Raw genomic sequence first — 18,479 nt, 5'->3', positions numbered from 1 at the left:
TGTATGTGCGTATGTATGTCGCATAACAAGAACGGTATGTCCTAGAAAGTTGAAATTTGGTACGTAGACTCCTAGTAGAGTCTAGTTGTGCACCTCCCCTTTTTGTTGCATTCGGGTGTTTCTAAAGGGGTCTTTTGCACCTTTTCGGGGGGGGGGCAATCATTGTTAATTTCGATGCAAATTCAAATGGTGTTATAATTTGGCGGACACTTTGCGGTACATCGCCAGTCTTTTGGTCACCAAGTTTTGTCGCAGACTTGGCATTTTTGAGCAATTACGATTGCTTATTGTTTTCATTTGACGATCCTTGGCGTTGTGGTTCCATTTTCAGCTTGGACCAGGGACCTCTGCAGCATCACCGGCAGACGGTCTTGAGCACTGTCCCCCTTTAGACGCTTCTCCTGGTCGGTGGCGTCCATGTCCTACACACACACACACACACACACACACGCTCACACACATGCATCGTTGCGCACTTACACACTCTCACACACACGCCGTTACACACACGCACATACACACACGTATAAGTGCATACACACAGGTCTACGCACACACACAAGCCTATATGTGCACGCACGTGCGCCTGCACACACAATTATACGCACGTAACCGCTCAGGAGGAGAGGCAGGCTTGGGGGGACAGGAGTCATTTCTAGAAACAATAAGTCCAATGAGTAAGGTCATGTCGTGGTTGCGAAAAACATAATTTGAATTCAAAATTTCAGAATTCAAATTAATTTCTTTTTTTTTTTTTTTATCTGGTTTCAATTTGGCCATTGTTGGTGATATTTAGAGAGTTAACTATTGAATCACATTAAAATTGCAAGTAATTGGGGGAAATAGCTTGAAATTGGTGTAAAAGGAAGTCACGTCATCAGCTCGTTTGAATGGCAGTCTTCAATAAATCGTACTATCGAGCAAACTAAGCACGAGTTGAGATGCTCAAATTTTATTAGAAGAGTCATGGATTAATTCTCTGTATTTCAAGGCCCATTATGCTATAAATTATACAACTGTTTAAGCAACGGAAAACAAAACGCTTTAGGCTACACTGTTAAAAATTCAGGAAGATTTTCTGGTTATTGTTACTGTAAAATGGCATCGCTAACGCATCGCTGATTTTTACGGTAATTTATACCGGAGAAATAAGCGATCCCAGCGCCAATTGGTTGCCGTGGTCTACCGAGGAAACCGTAAAATTTTACAGTAACATTTGATTTTTACGGTAATAGTTACTGGCAACATGGATGCCAGTAACAATTACCGTAAATTTTCGGGAAAATTTTTAACAGTGTAAACTTTGTGCCTCAATACTGCATTTTTACAACATGCTAATATTCTGTTCATTCAAGTAACGCAGTTTCAATCTCGGTAACTTGGAAGATAAAAATCTTTTTTACGTATAAAATTTGTACACATTTCAATGTCAAAATTTCGCATTAATTATGTCTCAGTAATAAGCTTTTTTCCCCCGACTGTATCACCCTTATTTGAAACTAATAGCTAAAGAAATGCAAGAACTGGGAAAACTTAGTAGCTTGAAAAGATAAAGTGTGATTGCATTTTAAAATAAGATACTTTGGTGACACGCATTTTCATTTAATGTATCGAAGCATTAATCCTGATTTAGATTTGAGGACAAAGCCTTACGGAGAATGTGTACTCCTAATAAGCATATGCTACAGTGTGATGATTTATGGTCTCACATAGAAGTCGCCAAATATTTCAACTGTAATTAACTTTAAAACGATGCTTTAATTGCTGCACGTGTGATTAATTATGGACGAAAAGTATAACTTAAACGAAGAATGCATATTATGCGAAAATTTCCTTATGATTTATTTTAAGGTTGGGCATTCTGCTCTTATATTAAAAACAAAGCATTTTGCTCTTAATGAATCATAAGACTAGTGCGCCTTTCGAAAAAATATAACAAATGATCATCTCAAAAAAAGAAGCAAATAATTTTTAAATATTTTGGGAAAAGAAGGTACTATTTAATATGTCGCGTTTCTTTTTATTCAATGCATTCTGCACATAGGAGTATTTTTGTTAAAATACTGAACAAAACTATTTGATGCTTTTATTTGTTATACAGGGTGTTCCGTTTTAACCTGCAAAAACCTCTATTTTCGCAACTCCTAGTCCTAGATGTATACTTCCAATTGCAAAAATGTTCAAAATCAGATGCAGGGTTAAGATATTAGAAGTTTGAAGTAAAAATAAAAATAAGTCAAAAAATACAAAATTTAACTTTTTATTCGGGCCCCATATCCCTTAACTTATATTTAAGGAAATAATCTCCATTGAAAAACAATGCCAACACAAAAAATTTGAAATTAGTACGAGCAATATTCACCGAGGTAGGAAACGCAGCGTTTTGTGACTTACACCACTTTTCACTCGCCGTCAATAACGCCTTTTGGGGGAAAATATAGCAGTTAACATGTGCTTAAAATTATACGTGTGCATAGAGTGTGGTTTTCAAATTGTTCGAGATTTTGTCGTGTGTTTTTGCGTATCACGAAATAACATTAGCATTTATTTTTGAATAGCAATGAAAAATATTTATACTTTTTTTCTTACTTTGGCGATCTGTCATTCTTCTGAGGTTGCGTTCGACGAAACTCCTCCGTCGACCGGTAAGTAACTGGTTACTAACCGAAGCGTTCTATAATCAACCGGTTACCACAACGGTTACCATTCTAAGCAGTTGATTGGTTGATTGAAGCACGTGATCATAAGATGTCACGTGATTAAGTAACCGGTCGCCCCCGGTCGAGCTCGTCGAACGCAACCTGAAAGGACGGTAAGTTCCTATCTGATCTTGTGTATGATCCCTTAAAACTTGAAACCTGAATATCACCCTGTGTTTTGGTCGCACAAATGTCAATTTTTTGTGTTAATATTTTTCAATGGAGATTCTTTCCCTAAATATACGTTAGAGGACCTGGGGTCCGTATAAAAAGTTAAATTTTGTATTTTTTGACTCATTTTTATTTTTGCTTCAAACTTTCAACATCTTAACTCTGCATTTGATTTTGAACATTTTTGCAACTGAAAGTATAAACGGTTTCGAAAATAAAGGTCTTGCAGGTTAAAACGGAACACCCTGTATAGGGCATTGAAACATGCTACTCAATTACAATTAGGTGTTTATTTGAAGAAATACAAAGAATATTTCGCAGAAAATAGTATCGCTGCCATCTCCTATACACTTATTACAATTAAATGATTGCTCATCTAAGATTCATTCCTGCGTGCTTGCGATCATCGTATTCACTGCTTCTGGGGAAAACGACCTGGTTTTTCAGAGCTGCCTGGATCTATCATATTCACTGCTTCTGGGGAAAACGACCTGGTTTTTCAGAGCTGCCTGGATCTGCTACCATTTCGTAAGATTATTAAGGGATTAGAATTTCGTAAATTTCTGTGTAGTATGCATCTTTTACAATCCAACTCTTGAAACTTATCGTGAAAAAATGTAATCGGTGACGCTGGGAATGCTTATTGCAGGTTATAGCTGCTGCTTCTGAAAACTGAGCAAATGGTAGGATATTGCTCTTCAGCACCATGCATCAAAAACCTATACTTTTTACTTCCTTTTACATAGCAAAGGAAGTATTGTATTAGCGAAAAAATTCACTCAAAAATTGGCCTTAATTTCCATTTTGCTCACCCCCAAATGAATGTCGAGTTGTTTTTTCAACCCGACCATACGTGCAATATATACGTAAGAATGTATGGACACCCGAAATGTCCATTTTGACGGTCCCCGAGTTTATTACGGGTTTTCTCGTGACGTCCGTATGTACGTTTGTGCGCATGTATCTCGCATAGCTCAAAAACGGTGTGTCGTAGAGCAGGGGTTCTCAAATTGGGTGCCGTAGGAAGAGGTGAGGATTCCCGCAAAGTCTTCGTGGTATTAATGTATATGTAAGGTGAGTGCGCCAAATAATGCCCGTCGACAAGAAAGGAAATCCTCCATTTTTTAATACAGTGTAACAAAAATTCACGAGATCCTCTTTCATTTGTCGTCAAAAAGCCTAACTGATGATGAAGCGTTATCAACAAGTCATTTTTAACTACCAGGCAACAGTGCAACATTGTAGTGAAAGTTGTTGCAGAAGAATGATGTCGAAACCAACTGATCTTATTTTACGGCAAATTTTGTTTCTATATGGTTCCCTGAAGTTTAACTAGAATAAAAAAAAAAGTTGCATACAAAAGTTGTTCTTGAAGCCTAAATTTTGTAGTTGACGAATTCAAAAAGAAAAATGTTGTGCCGTCATTATTTTTTCCGAGATTTGATAACCTAGAAATGTAGATTTTTGTACGAGTACTAGGTTCCCTTATTAATACTCCGGCATCCTTATAATATAACACCGTAGTATATGAGATGAGGATATCATTCTGTGCTGCATACGCTACACATATGTGCACGAACTGTGTGCAGGTGTGGGAAAAAAGCTCTGGAAATAAAGATTTATTAGTTATATACACTGCTTGACAATTGCTAAGGAACAATTACGTTTTTTGGAATAGTGAAGAATAGATAATGATTAAAGAAACAGAACGAAGTTAGTAGGGAGAATGTGCCTTTATTATAAGTACAAAATAATACAAATATTACTTCATTAATGAAATAAAACTTTAAAGTAAAAACTAATCCTACTTAGATGATTTTCAAACAACCACAAAAAATGATCTAGGTCAGAATGATAGAGACATGAGTACCTTAATATGATGTATGATTACCAGAGACACTAATGCACATTTTACATCTGTTTTCCATACTCCCCACTAATTATTGAGGAGAGCTTGGGGGATGTTTTCCCACTCCTCTCTCAAGGCGGTATTGAGTTCTTGTACTGTTCTGGGAGGGACGGTTCTTCGCGCAACACGTCTGCCAAGAGCCTCCCAGGCAAGTTCAATTGGATTCAAGTCAGGAAAGTAAGCAGGCCACTGCATACGAAGAATGTTTTCACTTTTGCAGTGTGTCTGACACTTCAACGCTCCTGTGTGGCCGTGTATCGTCGTCCGTAAAGAGAAAGTCTGGACCTAACGCCCCCCCCCCTAAAAAGACGAACATGGTCCAGCATAACTTCTCTGGAATACATTTGCGACGTAACGCTTTCTTGTTCAAAAATGTGAAGCGGTGTTCTGCAATTGTGCATGATGCCAGCGCACACCATCACGCCTGGACCGTACCGATCATGTTCACAAATTTTTGTGCATAACATGTTCCACGCTCTCTCCACAGTATTTGGGGACCAGAAGGACTTGTCACACTGAAACGAGATTCGTCAGAGAACATCACTCTAGACCAATTTTGACGATCCCATTTGATACAACCATTGCAGCAGCCACAGTGGTGACACTTTGACCTGCTTCCAGTCGTCTAACTGCTCGTCCACGATCGTAGGTACTAAAATGATGTCTTGCTGACATTTTACTCTTAAATATTTCAAGAACCAATCAGAATATCAGACAAAAACCTTTTTTAACATCCAGAACTATTTTTGTTAAAAACCAAACAGCGTAAATTTTCGTACGAATTTTGAGCGTGTATGCACTGTATTTTATACAGATAACGAGTCTTGACCTACCACTCTATCTGAACTTGAATTTATTTCCATTGGCCAGCTGGTTGAGGCACAAATTTGCATAAATCACTTGTTCCTTAGCAATTGTCAAGCAGTGTACATAATAGAGATAGACCAGGGAGCCGTGAGAAAATTCTAACTCTTGAAAGGGTGCCTCGAGTTGGAAAAGTTTGAGAACCCCTTCCGTAGAAAGTTGAAATTAGGTAAGTAGACAGACTCCTAGTGGGGCCTAGTTGTGCACCTCCCCTGTTGGTTGTATTCACATGTTCCAAAAGGGGTCTTTTACACCTTTTGGGGGGGGGGAAATTGTTAATTTCAGTACAAACTCTTTCAATGCAAATGTGGTGTAAAAATTTGCCGGATACTTGGCGATATGTTGCCTGGCTTTTAGTCGCTAAGTTTTGTCACCAACTTGGCAACAAATTTGGTGGGGGTTTTTTTTAATTTGTTTTCGATTTGGCCACTATTGGCGATATTTAGAGAATTAACCGTTGAATCACATTAAAATTGTCAATATTGGGAAAATTAATCTGTGTAAAACTTTTTTTTTTGCTTCGGTTCGCAACAAACTAGGGGGGGGGGGATATTTAACGTGTTTCCTTGCTTACTCCAAGGCACTATTACCATTAAATTGGCGTAAAAAGAAGTCATATTATGCACAAATCAGCTCGTTTAACTTAGGATGCTTAACCATACTCGTATGGATCGGCAAAATCTAACAGAGGAAGGAATAGTATTTTGTTCCCTTCACCTCCAATAATTACAGCTAGTCTTAAAAGAACAAGTTAGCTCTGTTTTATATTTGCATCACTTTCAGTATTGTTTTAAGATTTTTGTTAATACTGTGTCAGCTCGAATTCATCATAGACCTATTTTTATACCAGTACCATATTTCGCACTTTTTCCTCTGAAGATGTTTCTACAACCTATACTGTACGTTTATGCAGACGAAACTCATTGTCATAAAGCATCAGTACTTGAATTTGAATTTCAGAGAAGGTATCCGTTACTCGTACTGAGTCTTCATCCGGATAACATTCTTTCGAAATATTTTTTGCAATAGAGCAAGGTATAAACGCTTTTGTTATTTCAATTGCTGCCTTTTGTTATCATACTAGCCTCTGTCTTCTAGTGAAGTAAGTCTCTTCTTTACAAAGATTGCGAGAACCTCTTGAGGTGTCTGTTTAACGACAACAGTTTGGGGATTAGACAGAAAAAAAAATTCCGAAGTTTAGTTGTTCCGGGTAAAAGGAATTTAGTAATTTTATTATTTTGGATTTATCACTGTTTTCTGTAGTGCGCTGCCTTTAAGACCGCATATTTCAACAACACGGAGAAGGCGGCAAATGATTTATACGTCAAAAAACATCTTTCAATTACTACTCATTAAATGAATTTGTCTTCCTTACTCCTTCCTCGAAATTCTTCCTGTCCTGAGGAAGAATTTAGAGTTTCTAGAATTGTAAATGACTGCGTTATGATAAGCATAATTAGCAGTCAAAAATTTAATTTCAGTGAACGATTGAAATTTGCACTTGAAACTCGCATTCAACGGAGAAAAACGGGTACGAGCCGTGTTTTTCAGTATATCTCAAAAATAAGGAACAGCCCAATGATCCGAATGCGAATCCCAACAGTGTTTTAAAATCTCTGACGCCCAAACAGGGTGAAGAAGGATTAAAAAAAAAAAAAAAACTCAGTGCGCTTAGTAGAAAGGAAATAAGAATTCATCAACATATTACGACTTACTGGAGGAGGTTGGAAATAAGACCAAGGACATTGAAAGAGATTGAGGATCATAGATATGAGGTACCATTAAAAGATAAACTAAAATTAGTCACACAAAACTGTATAATTCTCTCAGAGTTCCGTTTAAAGAAAAATTATGATGAAAAGGGAATTGACTCTATATTCAATGGAAAAAATGAGCCTCTTAGAAAGAGTGAATCTCACGGGAGAGTACTCGAAGCTGTGTATGGATATTTATCATCCATAAATTCAACAACTGTGGAGTCAGAAAAAAAACTTTCCATCGAGTGCTTTATTGGCCACTAAAATTTAATCCCGACAAGGGGGATGACTCATTGAATCCGTTATGTTTTTACCATCAAATGCTATTTAAGGACCATAATTCTAATGGTATTGTTTGTGCAAAAGATAAAATTTCGTATTGTTTAAGCTTATTAGTTTTTCCTATTCCTCTCTATTTTCCGCTGCAATTTATTTAATTCTCATTTTGAATGAAATAGTTAGCTGCGACTGGTCAATTCCGCGGGACTAGTTGATCTCGATCTCGTTATCCCGCAGGGCCAGAAACAGTGCGAGATTGCAATCAATAGTAATCTTTCCTGTGTTTGTAATATTCAAATTACAGAATACGTAATTTCATGCAAATTGACAAAGTATTTTCTGATGACTAAATTAAGATGTTAATAATTAAACAAAGGAGATGCAACTATTAAACTAATAAAAAGAAATTGAATTTTGACATCTTGAATTCAAATTATGTTTTTCGCAATCACGAGTGTGTGTATGTAGGCGCGTGTGTTTGTGTGTAGGGGTATGTGTGTGTAGGGGTATGTGTTTGTGTCTGTGCAGGAATGAATGTGTGGGTAGTTGTGTGTATGTGTATGTTTTTGTGTGTGTATGTGCAGGTGTCTGTATGTATGCGTGTGTGTGTAGGTGTATGTGTAGGTGTCTGTATGTATGCGTGTGTGTATGTGTGTATTTGTGTGTGTGTGTGTGTGTGTAGTTGTGTATGTATGCGCGTGTGTGTAGGACATGGATGCAACCTGGAGACGGCTTTCGCTATAGGAGCAGCATCGTGAGGAGCCGGTCGACGGTGATGGTACGGAGGGTGGCCTTGGGAAAATAAAATGATAGCACGCTAAAAACAGTCAAATGAAAGCAATAAGCAATCGTGATTGTTCAATAATTAGTTTTTTTTTTTTTGGTAATGCTCAAATTTCGAAATAAGAAAGAAAGTTTTCTAAATTTCGCACCATTACGCAACCACCATTTTTGTAAATTTACAGGGTAGACCGGGGCACGTTTACGGAGCGCATTTTTTTCAAAATGAGTTATAATTTTAGAGCGACAACAGTCATAACAGATTAATACTGCTTCCCAGCAAATATCCTCACAAGTTTTTCAGTATCAGTTGAGCTTCGGTCTATCATGCAGAAAGAATAATCTGTTTTCTTGCCAAGACGAGTAAATGTTGAGTTGTACGTTTTAAAGCTTATTGTGAATAAATAATACTTAGTTGAGAAAGAATAAATATATAAAAATTAGTAGAATTTATCCTTTTGGGGAATCGTTGTTGTATGAACTGAAAGGTTATTAAATATTTTTGCACGTTAAAAAAAATCCAAACTTGGCGACGGGGCAAATTTACGCGTTGACGTCTGAGCACCTTTACCCACGTTCTTACTGTGTCCTTACTTCTAAACGTACCCTGGCGCTTTTTTCACTCCGAACTGCCTCAAAAATTTAGTATTTTCAGGCTATTTAGTTTTGAAAATCACCATTAAATTTTTAATTGAGTTACAAATTCGTATCATATCTTAAAATCATGTAGTGCTGTCTTCATGCCCGTTCAGCTTTTACTTTATACACTATTCAGTCTGAAATAAATTTATTTTAACGATGATAAGACATTATGTTCAAAACACTAACTGAACCACGTTAGGTGTCAAAATAAATATACGTAAACGTGCCCCGTGTCGAGTTTACGCAACCGACTTAGACTCAGAAACATTTTTTTAACGGTTAAAAACGCAAACTGAGCGACAATTGAATATACCAATTTTGACTCCATTAACTGCTTCATAAAACCGCAATGTCTAAAATTTCCTAAGATAAAACATTAAAGTTAGAAAATTCATTTTAAAAAATCCGCGTAAAGGTGCCCCGGTCTACCTACTCGTTTTGATTAACATAAAATTGCATCTAGGAGACGTCAAAGAGTTTGTAATGGCACATGAAATGATGTTTCAGAGGCATCCCTCTTAATAGCACTTGAAACGATTGATGTAACGAAAACAGCAAAGTCTACGACGCACATAGGAGTATTAGACCAGTAAAACCGGACAAAAACCAAAATCCAAAAGTTTAAAAACGAAAATTGTTTTAAACCTACTTTGCTTCAAGTCAGATAACTGCTCTATCAAAGGGCAGCAGTAAAAATCTCATCTGTTGCATTTCCGTTGGTGTATGCTAGTTGGAACTTAGAAATTCTTGGAACCTCTCGCTTTCGCTTTCGACGCTTTTCATGCTAAGTCTCCGTTTTCTTGTTACGGTATATGAATGCGATGGAATTTAGTAAAACAAAATTTTGAATATAGAAAAGGGAGGTATGTAGCTCCATCTAAAATCCTGCTTCGTCGAATTATTTTAACATTTGTCACTTTCTTACTCTGTGAAATTAAGTCAAAATTGGGTGTTTATTTTTCACTAAAGTTTTTAGAAATTAAAGTTTTTGTTTACTTTCCGGGCCGAGTCGGGCTGTATTTTTGTTATGGGCATAAAATATAGACTTTCTGCTATGATATTCTGTAAAAACATCTTCCGCCCATTTCCGCCATTTTGGTTTTTAATCGTTTAAAGTTGGTGAGTAAAAAAAATCTTAACCATTTCAAGTTCGTAGATTTTTCTTATTTCTTGATAAATTCTTCTGAAACTGTCAAGTCTTTTACCAGAATAGGATTATGTGATATCATGAAAGAATTCAAAGCCATGATACTGGATGAAAAGTTTACATTGTCGGAAGGAAAACTTGAGGAATTGGAGAAATAGGCAGATCATTTTGAGTCGTGTTTTGAAGTATTTTAAAACTGAGTTCAATTGTAAAGAGGCATCTGAATGCTATATTGATGATCGTTTCTTGAAAAATAAAAAAACAATGGCTAAGATACTTCATTACTGACGGACAAAATCTGCGCAATTAGCAGAAACCATCAAAGTCCTTTCAAGAACTAAATTGTTAAACTAAAGAACTACAAAATCAGGCACCTGTTGAAGAGATGACAAGTGTAGTTGGTAGAAGCCAGTCCATTATAAAGACAGTGATAAATACAAAATCATAAAATAACAAAATTCTTGACCAACCGGATCAATCAAACTTCGAAAAAACTATTATTTCCTCTATAATATTCTAACTGTTGTTATGAAACAGACATTTCAAGAGACTCTCGCAATCTTTGCAGACATTTCTCTAGAAGGCAGTGGGAAGAAATTAAAAATGATAACAAAAGAAATTACCTCTTTATGTTCAAATGCAAAAAGTATTTAGAAGGAATGCTACCCGGATGAGGACCCTGTACACTGTTGCGTTTGGCACAGGTTGCGTTTGACACCTTTCATGGGTGAAATGCTTGTTCACCAGCGGCACCCGAAAGAGAGCCGAAATTGCACCTTTAGCAAGAGTGAAAAACGGGCTCCCTTCACCTAACGTGCACTGTAGGTGAAAGATGGTACCCTAGGTGAGAAAAATGGCACCTTTATTGCTTCCTATAGATTCCCCCCCCCTCCCGTGTTGTGTGAGTTTTTGAATACAATTGTGTTTTATTTATTTTGATTTATATATACGAAGGCATTTGATCACATTTCAACTTTCGAACATAGTTTAGAAGTAACGAATAAATACCTTTGTGCTGAAAATTCAAAAAATCAGTAATCCAACGTCAGAAAGCACAAATATTGCAGACACGTGTTTCGGTGTTACAAGGAACACCTTTTTCAATGCAAAGAAATGTGAGCTTCTGGATGAAAAGTCATCCGAGAAATGCAACACGGTGGAACAGGAGATAGTATAAATATCAAAAACTAGAAATTAAACAAAACAAAAAAGATAAAATGACAACCTGGAGGCAAAATTTATTATATAATTCCATCAGGAAAAAAACCGTTAGCGGTTTTTTTTTAATAGTTAGTTTAGAAGTGTTCATGACTTTAATTTGTCTGTTCGTGCACTAACTTTCTTGCATTCACACTTGGGACTGCTCAGTAATTCATATGTTGTTGACAACTTTTACTGCATGATCCGAACTGAAAATGAACAGGGAAGGTATTTATCAATCATTTGCCGGAACAACCAGAAATATTAGGTAACATTAGATTAGAATCATTTGAAAATAAAAGCGTTTCATTAACGCTTAAAATTTTAATCGAGCGTAACATATCAATACTTATTATAAGATTCAATATTTGAGTATCCTTATGCGTACAAGATAAATACTAATTTAAAAGCCCTTTCCAATGTCAAGTTTTCCGTCAGATTAAAAATAAAAACGAGGAGATAACTACATTCGCTTCATGCAATAATGCCTAAGAAAGATACGTTAACCAAAACACGATGTGAAACTCATGAGTCACACTAAGTGAGAGAGATTTCTTTTTACGCGGTTTTTTTTTCCTCCGCCTTTGCTGCTCTGTTTGTTTTTACTACGTAGTTATTTCTTTGAGAAGAAATATACATTGGTATATAGGCTGCTCACGTCGCGTCGATGCATTTTTATTCCGGAATTAGCTATTCAGTTATCAGCTGATTTAAAGTTTTTATTTTTAATGTTGTTGTTGTTCAAGATAGTACTGATAGATAGTTTTAGGTAACAGTTTTGCAGGATATAAATAGCAAGATATTAAATATTTAATAAGGTAAACGGAACAATAAGCAGTTGTCAACATACTTTAAACACTTTAAATATGTTCGAAAGCTCTAAGAGCTACAATATGATCAAATGCCTTTACTTACGCGAGGTTTCGAAGATTAATCCACGAAATTTTCAGTTTTGTACTTCATTCAATGTGAAAGTAAATTTCGTTGCAACTTCCTTCGTTCGCCATTCAAACTGAAGTTGTCGTTGGAGTTGTTGTCAGGGCGCATGCGCAACGAGTCGCTCTCCTATTGAATGGTCTTTTAGCACTTGAGTTAACGTTGTTCACCCACTGAGGAACCAAAAGCACCTTAAAGACACTTCCTAGCCTCTGTTGCACCCTGAGTCACCGTTTTTTCACCCTAGGGTGAAATTCTTTACCCCTGTGGCACTTCTGGTTTTAACAGTGTACGAGTAACAGATACCGTCTCTGAAATTCAACTTCACATACAGCTTGACCACGATGGGTTACGACTGTATAAATATAGAAACGTCTTCAGAAGGAAAAAAACAAACTGAGGTACTGATATAAAAACAGGACTATGGTGGGTACCAGCAGATACAGTATAAACAAATTTTAAAATTTTACCGAAAACGATGCAAACATTAAACAGAACTCACACTACTAGTTGTAATTATTGATAGTAAAAGAAACAAAGTTACAAAATATTATTCCTTCCTCTCTTAGATTTTGTCAACCTATACGAGTTAGGTTATCATCCTATGCCTAAAAGTATATATAAGTTTTTGATGCCAGGTGCTAAAGTTTAACTCTCAAGCAATCCAACTAATTGCTCAGAGAAGGTAGCTGTAGCCCGCAATAAGCCAACGCAGCATCACCGAGTACATTTTTCACGGTAATTTTCAGGAGTGGATTGTAACAGATGCAGACTAAACCGACACTAAGGGTATTTTAACCACTACTAAAGAAGTGGTAGTAGACCAGGCAGCTCTAAAGAGCAAAGTCGTTTTCCTTTGAAGGAGTAAATATGATGATCGCAAGACGTAAGAACGCAGTAATAAATACGAGATGAGTAACCGTTTAATTGCAATAAGTGTATAGAAGAGAAAAAAAAAGGCAATAATTTTCTAAGAAATATCTTTTTTCCTTTAAATAAGCACCTTATTTTGATGGAGTAGCAAGTTTCAATGCATTATATGACAAAAAATGGCATCAAATAATTTTGTCCGGTTTTTTGATACAAATACTCCTATGTGCGACGGTACAATAACTGAATGACGTCACCCAGACGTCATGGTATGTTAAAGTGTTAAAGTCATTGCAAAGTTATCGTAACTGAAAGTGATTTTGTTCGTAGGCTTAGGGGTAAGAAGTACACTATTTGATGTACTATTTTTTTCAGTCACCGACTTTATTTCGAAAGAAGTTATTCTCGTTTAATCTATTGTATTTTTTTACTTTATCAAGTTATTCTTTCTCAGGAGTACTTTTCAGTCAGGTTCAACTTTTTTGACACCCCCCCCCCCTCCTCTTTGTCACAAAGTTTTATACTCCGCCTTACTCCCTCCTCTTTCCTTGTCACATGTCACTGTTTTTCAGTAACATTTTCATAAAAAGAAAATGTGATGTCACACTTGTTGTTCCTTCCCATTTGTCCCAAACTGTCACCATCTCACAAACCCCCCCCCCAAAGCGCGGCATCTTTTGTGGACGACCCCTTATTGCATTTAAATGAAATACTCTTAAGGAATTTTAACTGACTTTTGTTAAAAAGCATGAGCTTTGTGCATGAAATAAAAGTCGGAAACAACGTTTAAAAGCACAAATAAAGGATTAAAATGTTGAAATGCAAACATGTTTCAGAGGCAATAGCCTCCTTCCTCAGTGCAAAAAAAGTAAATGGGATGGAACATGGTCATAGGAGAGTTTAAATACAAAAAGGTGGGGGGAGGTGGACCAATCAGATCTCAGCGAGTGCTGACGCATGATTTGACTTATCAGAATAAGTCAATTTGAACCCATCGATTAAGATTGGAGAGATATGCGGAACCGCAAAAGACTCATTACAAAGATGATTTAAATTTTTGTGAACATAAAAGGCTTCCAGAAAATCCAATTCCCCTACATTTGTAGGTCTGCAAATAATCTTGGCCTCGCAAAAAACAAAATGATGCCCTGTGTCCCAACAATGTTTGGCAATCGAAGATTTGTTCAGTTCTTGTTTTTTTAACATGGTTTTCATGTTCCTTTAAACGAAACTTAAAAGATCGCTTTGTCTGTCCCACGTATCCAATTTTACATTGGCAATTTATATGAGAGATGCAAGACTGATCGAGTGGTTGGATTGGGTCCTTCAGTTTGGAAAAAGTTTATTTACAGGTATGTAAATTACACGAAAATCAAACTTGCTAAGAATTCTAGAAATGCGAAACGATATTTTTGAATAAAACGGTAAAATCACAAAATTTGTAGAAGAAAACCTTGGTTTGTTGGGGGTTTAATTTCGGGTTGAGCGTTTGTAAAAAGTCTCGTCAACAATTTAAAGAGGAAAACCTCTGTCAAGAGCCACACTTCTCAAAAAACTCAGTTCTTCAATAAGTATGGTCTGATCAGAACAAATATTTATGGCACGGTTGACAAATGTATAAACGTATATGTAACAAAAGTCAAATATAAAAAAGTATATGTTTGACTTTTGTTATGAAGTAAAAGCTAAAAATGATGGAATAGGTAATAAAAGCAACGGAAACAGTAAACTTTAATTTTTTCTCGTAAAGCTATAGAATCCGACTTAGTCACAAAACTATTAATACTTACATTTAACCCAAAAAAAATGTGAGATTTAATTGCAGTTAATAGCACAGTTATAAGTGTTTTAACGAAAAATTACTTTATATTACTCATGAGTCAGACAACAAACTTATCATTACAAAATTTTATCCTTCAAATCAAATATTATTGAAGAAACTAATAATAATAATAGTAATAAATACCGGCAAAATAGCACTATTTTTTTCGTCACTGGGTCACTTCACGGTATTTTTGACATTTATGTCGAGTCCGTATCGTGATCTTTTTTTGATATAACTTGTTAATTTACTTTGATTTGCAAATTTTTTGAGTTGGTGTGTTGGTAGGAAAAGCTCAAAATAAAACAATATGCTAATCAAACAGTAAATTAAAAAGTTAAGGCAAAAAAAAAGGTCACATTACGGACTCTACATAAATGTCTAAATTACCGTGAAATGACCCTACTGCACAAAAATCAAAGTTATGTTGTAACAAAAACTGCTTTGATTCAAAAAGGTTTATTGCTGTTAGTCGCACAGCGTTATCTCCCTCGCGCATTTTGAAACGAAACAGAAAAACTCAAGAATTGAGTCATTGAATGACTTCATAAAAGAATTTGACAGCCAAAAAAATTAACACTTGCTTCACCATAGATAAATACGAGCCAAACTTACGCTACAAGAAAAAATGTGTATCACTCCCATTTAAAACAGAAATATGTGTAAGATTTATTGCAGTTAGCCGCACAATCATCAGCTAGAATAAACTCCGAATGCTTCCTACGTTCAACCACCAAGTCTTTTCCCTAAGCGATATTTCCCCTAAGCCCACTCAACTAGTGTCACACACAATAACTACATATATTTATAGTGATGTTAAGATTCTCCCGCATTTCGTTTTTTCGCAGAACTTGTCACTTGGCTTCCCATGGTAGGACCTGTAAAATTGTCGGAAACTTCTTCAAACTTGCGTACAATGAGGTCAAAATAACAGAGCCTTATCCTACGTCTGACACACAGATTTTCCGGTCTTTAAAAATAGCATTTATCTCGCATTTTCCTAAAATCTTTAGCATTAATAAGTCACTTTTGCTCAATGCCTCAAAATCTCTCGCATTAAATGTTCTGAATTTTTTAATAATAATGTTTAAAAGTTCAATATTTGTCAAATGTTTTAATTATTTAATGTCATATTTACTGATGAACATGTCTCAAATTCGGAATAAAATGATAAGAAACGTTGCACGAGGATTAAATAGAAAGCACTGTCAACGCGTGGAAGCGGAGAGAGAAGGGTGTTGGGGAAGAAACCATCCGCTAGAATCTACAGTTTTGAGCCATATTTGCCAATCCTAGTATTGTAATACATAGATACATTTAAGGACTATTATTACGAAACTCTCCCCCCCCCCCACTGCAGAAGAAAATTTGTAATTTTTTATAATCCCCCCTTCCATCATTGATGGAAATTCAGGATACAACAGTGCAGGGCATATTTTAAAGGAAATTCGACTGTGTGGGCAACTCCAACTTCCTCAGAAGGGGGTGGGGTTGTAATGTGCAGTTTATGTTAGTTGAATAATCGTCAGAGTTGAGGTGTGAAAATTGGAATTAGGGAAATTATTGCTAATGGTCGTTTTGTTCGATAGGAAAAGAGTGTAAAGAACATAAACGCTGTGACTCAGCATTTAATAGTTCAAACAGTCCCTGAGTTTTTGATTTTTTTTCATTTCATTCATTATAATACAACCATTCATTTTCATTTCAATACAACAAATTCAAATAACATTGTCTTTTTCAAAAAAAGATTTCATATGAAACCTCTTTGTAAAGTTAAGTTTCTGGTTTTCCTTCTCTTTGGTTTTTAATTTGCAGAAATTTTATGACGGATGGCCATAACACATAACCGATGGAAACATTTAGGAAAATGTACGTGGGCAATTTTATTTGACTGTGGGGCAAATTTTATTTGACTGTGTGGGCAGTTTCCCCAAAAAAAAAACCCATTAAAATATGCCCTGCAACAGTGCAGCGCAGGTTATACACTAATGATATTTTTGAATTAATACATTTCGTTCAAGTTTTCTCTAGTCCTTTCTTCATGTGAAATAGCCTTTTATTTTTAAATATAACTATCAATAACTTTTAGTTTTCCAGCTACTTGAATCTATTGCTAAATGGGTATTATTATATTTGTCATAGGCAACAAATTGAACTGTCGTAAAGCGAAGGTTAGATTTTGAAAAATAATATTTGAGAAATGAGACAGTGAGAATCAAAGGGATGTAAGTGGACATTTTCAAGATTCGAGTAAAACGCGTTTAAAGTTGCGGTTCTAGGTAGGGTTTCATTGAATTTTTTTCTCTAAATCATGCTGTCTAGCAACAACCACCAATGATATTAGTACTATCTCTTGCCCCAAGATCGAGGAGAGGTTCACCTACCATTTTCACTGGTTATCTCCAAATTTTCAGTTTTCCCTTTGTTTTAATACCATATATGAGGCAGTGAGAAGCAAAGAAAAAACTGAATTATTAATTTGTAGGTCTATGGATTTAAACCATTTTCAAATTTGCTACAAATGTTTTTCAAAAAAAAACTACAAAAGGTATGTTAATTTGCATTATGCCACTTGTTTTGTTTATTATTGGGCGGAGTGCAGTTTTTTTTTTTTTTTTTTTCCATTTGGCTTTTACTCTAGTCAGTGAGCAAAAGTTAGATGCGTGTGCTATGTTAAGTGCAAAATTTCAGGAAAACAAAAAATAGTGTCCGTCTCCATTTTGTCATTGCATTTTTATTTATTCCATCCCAAATTTAAATTGCGAGTCGTAAAGTTGCTTTTTTCTACTCGCTGTTTGGAAACTTCACCCTATTTTTTTCCCCTTTTATTTAAGCCTGATTGATGAACATACATTACTTGACAACTTTTATTTTCGAAGTAGACCGTGAAGTGCCGGGCAACGAAGCTAGCAGCTTGTTATAGCTAACTAAAATGTCAAAGTAAGATTTCTGAAAGTGTCATAAAAACATGATATGGTCTAATAGAAAATAATCTTTTCGGCTTGATTTGGAAGGAAGACCCCTAAAATCACCAACGAAATGGAAACAGAAGTCACCCCTCTCCCCCCCCCCCTCCTGAAATTTTGCTCAGGTAACATATGCAACAGTGCTCAACTTCTCCCTAGGTAAAAAACAGAATCGGATTTTAAAAAAAAATAATTTACACTTTTTTATTTCATATTTATGTATATATGGTCCATTTTAAAAATGATTACACTAGCGTCAAAATTTACATGATTCTAAATTGTGCTCTATAGCCGCAAAAAATTTCAAAAAATGTTTCGCTTGCAACTAAATTATTTACGCAGGAAGAAATGAAAATTATTTATGCACGATATCAGAATTAGATAAGCATCTTCACATTATGCTTCAACTTTGCAAATACATAAAGAAATATTCTCTT

This window comes from Uloborus diversus, chromosome 10 (genome assembly GCF_026930045.1).
Source record: "Uloborus diversus isolate 005 chromosome 10, Udiv.v.3.1, whole genome shotgun sequence".
Taxonomy (NCBI): domain Eukaryota; kingdom Metazoa; phylum Arthropoda; class Arachnida; order Araneae; family Uloboridae; genus Uloborus; species Uloborus diversus.
This window is presented reverse-complemented; position numbering follows the sequence as displayed.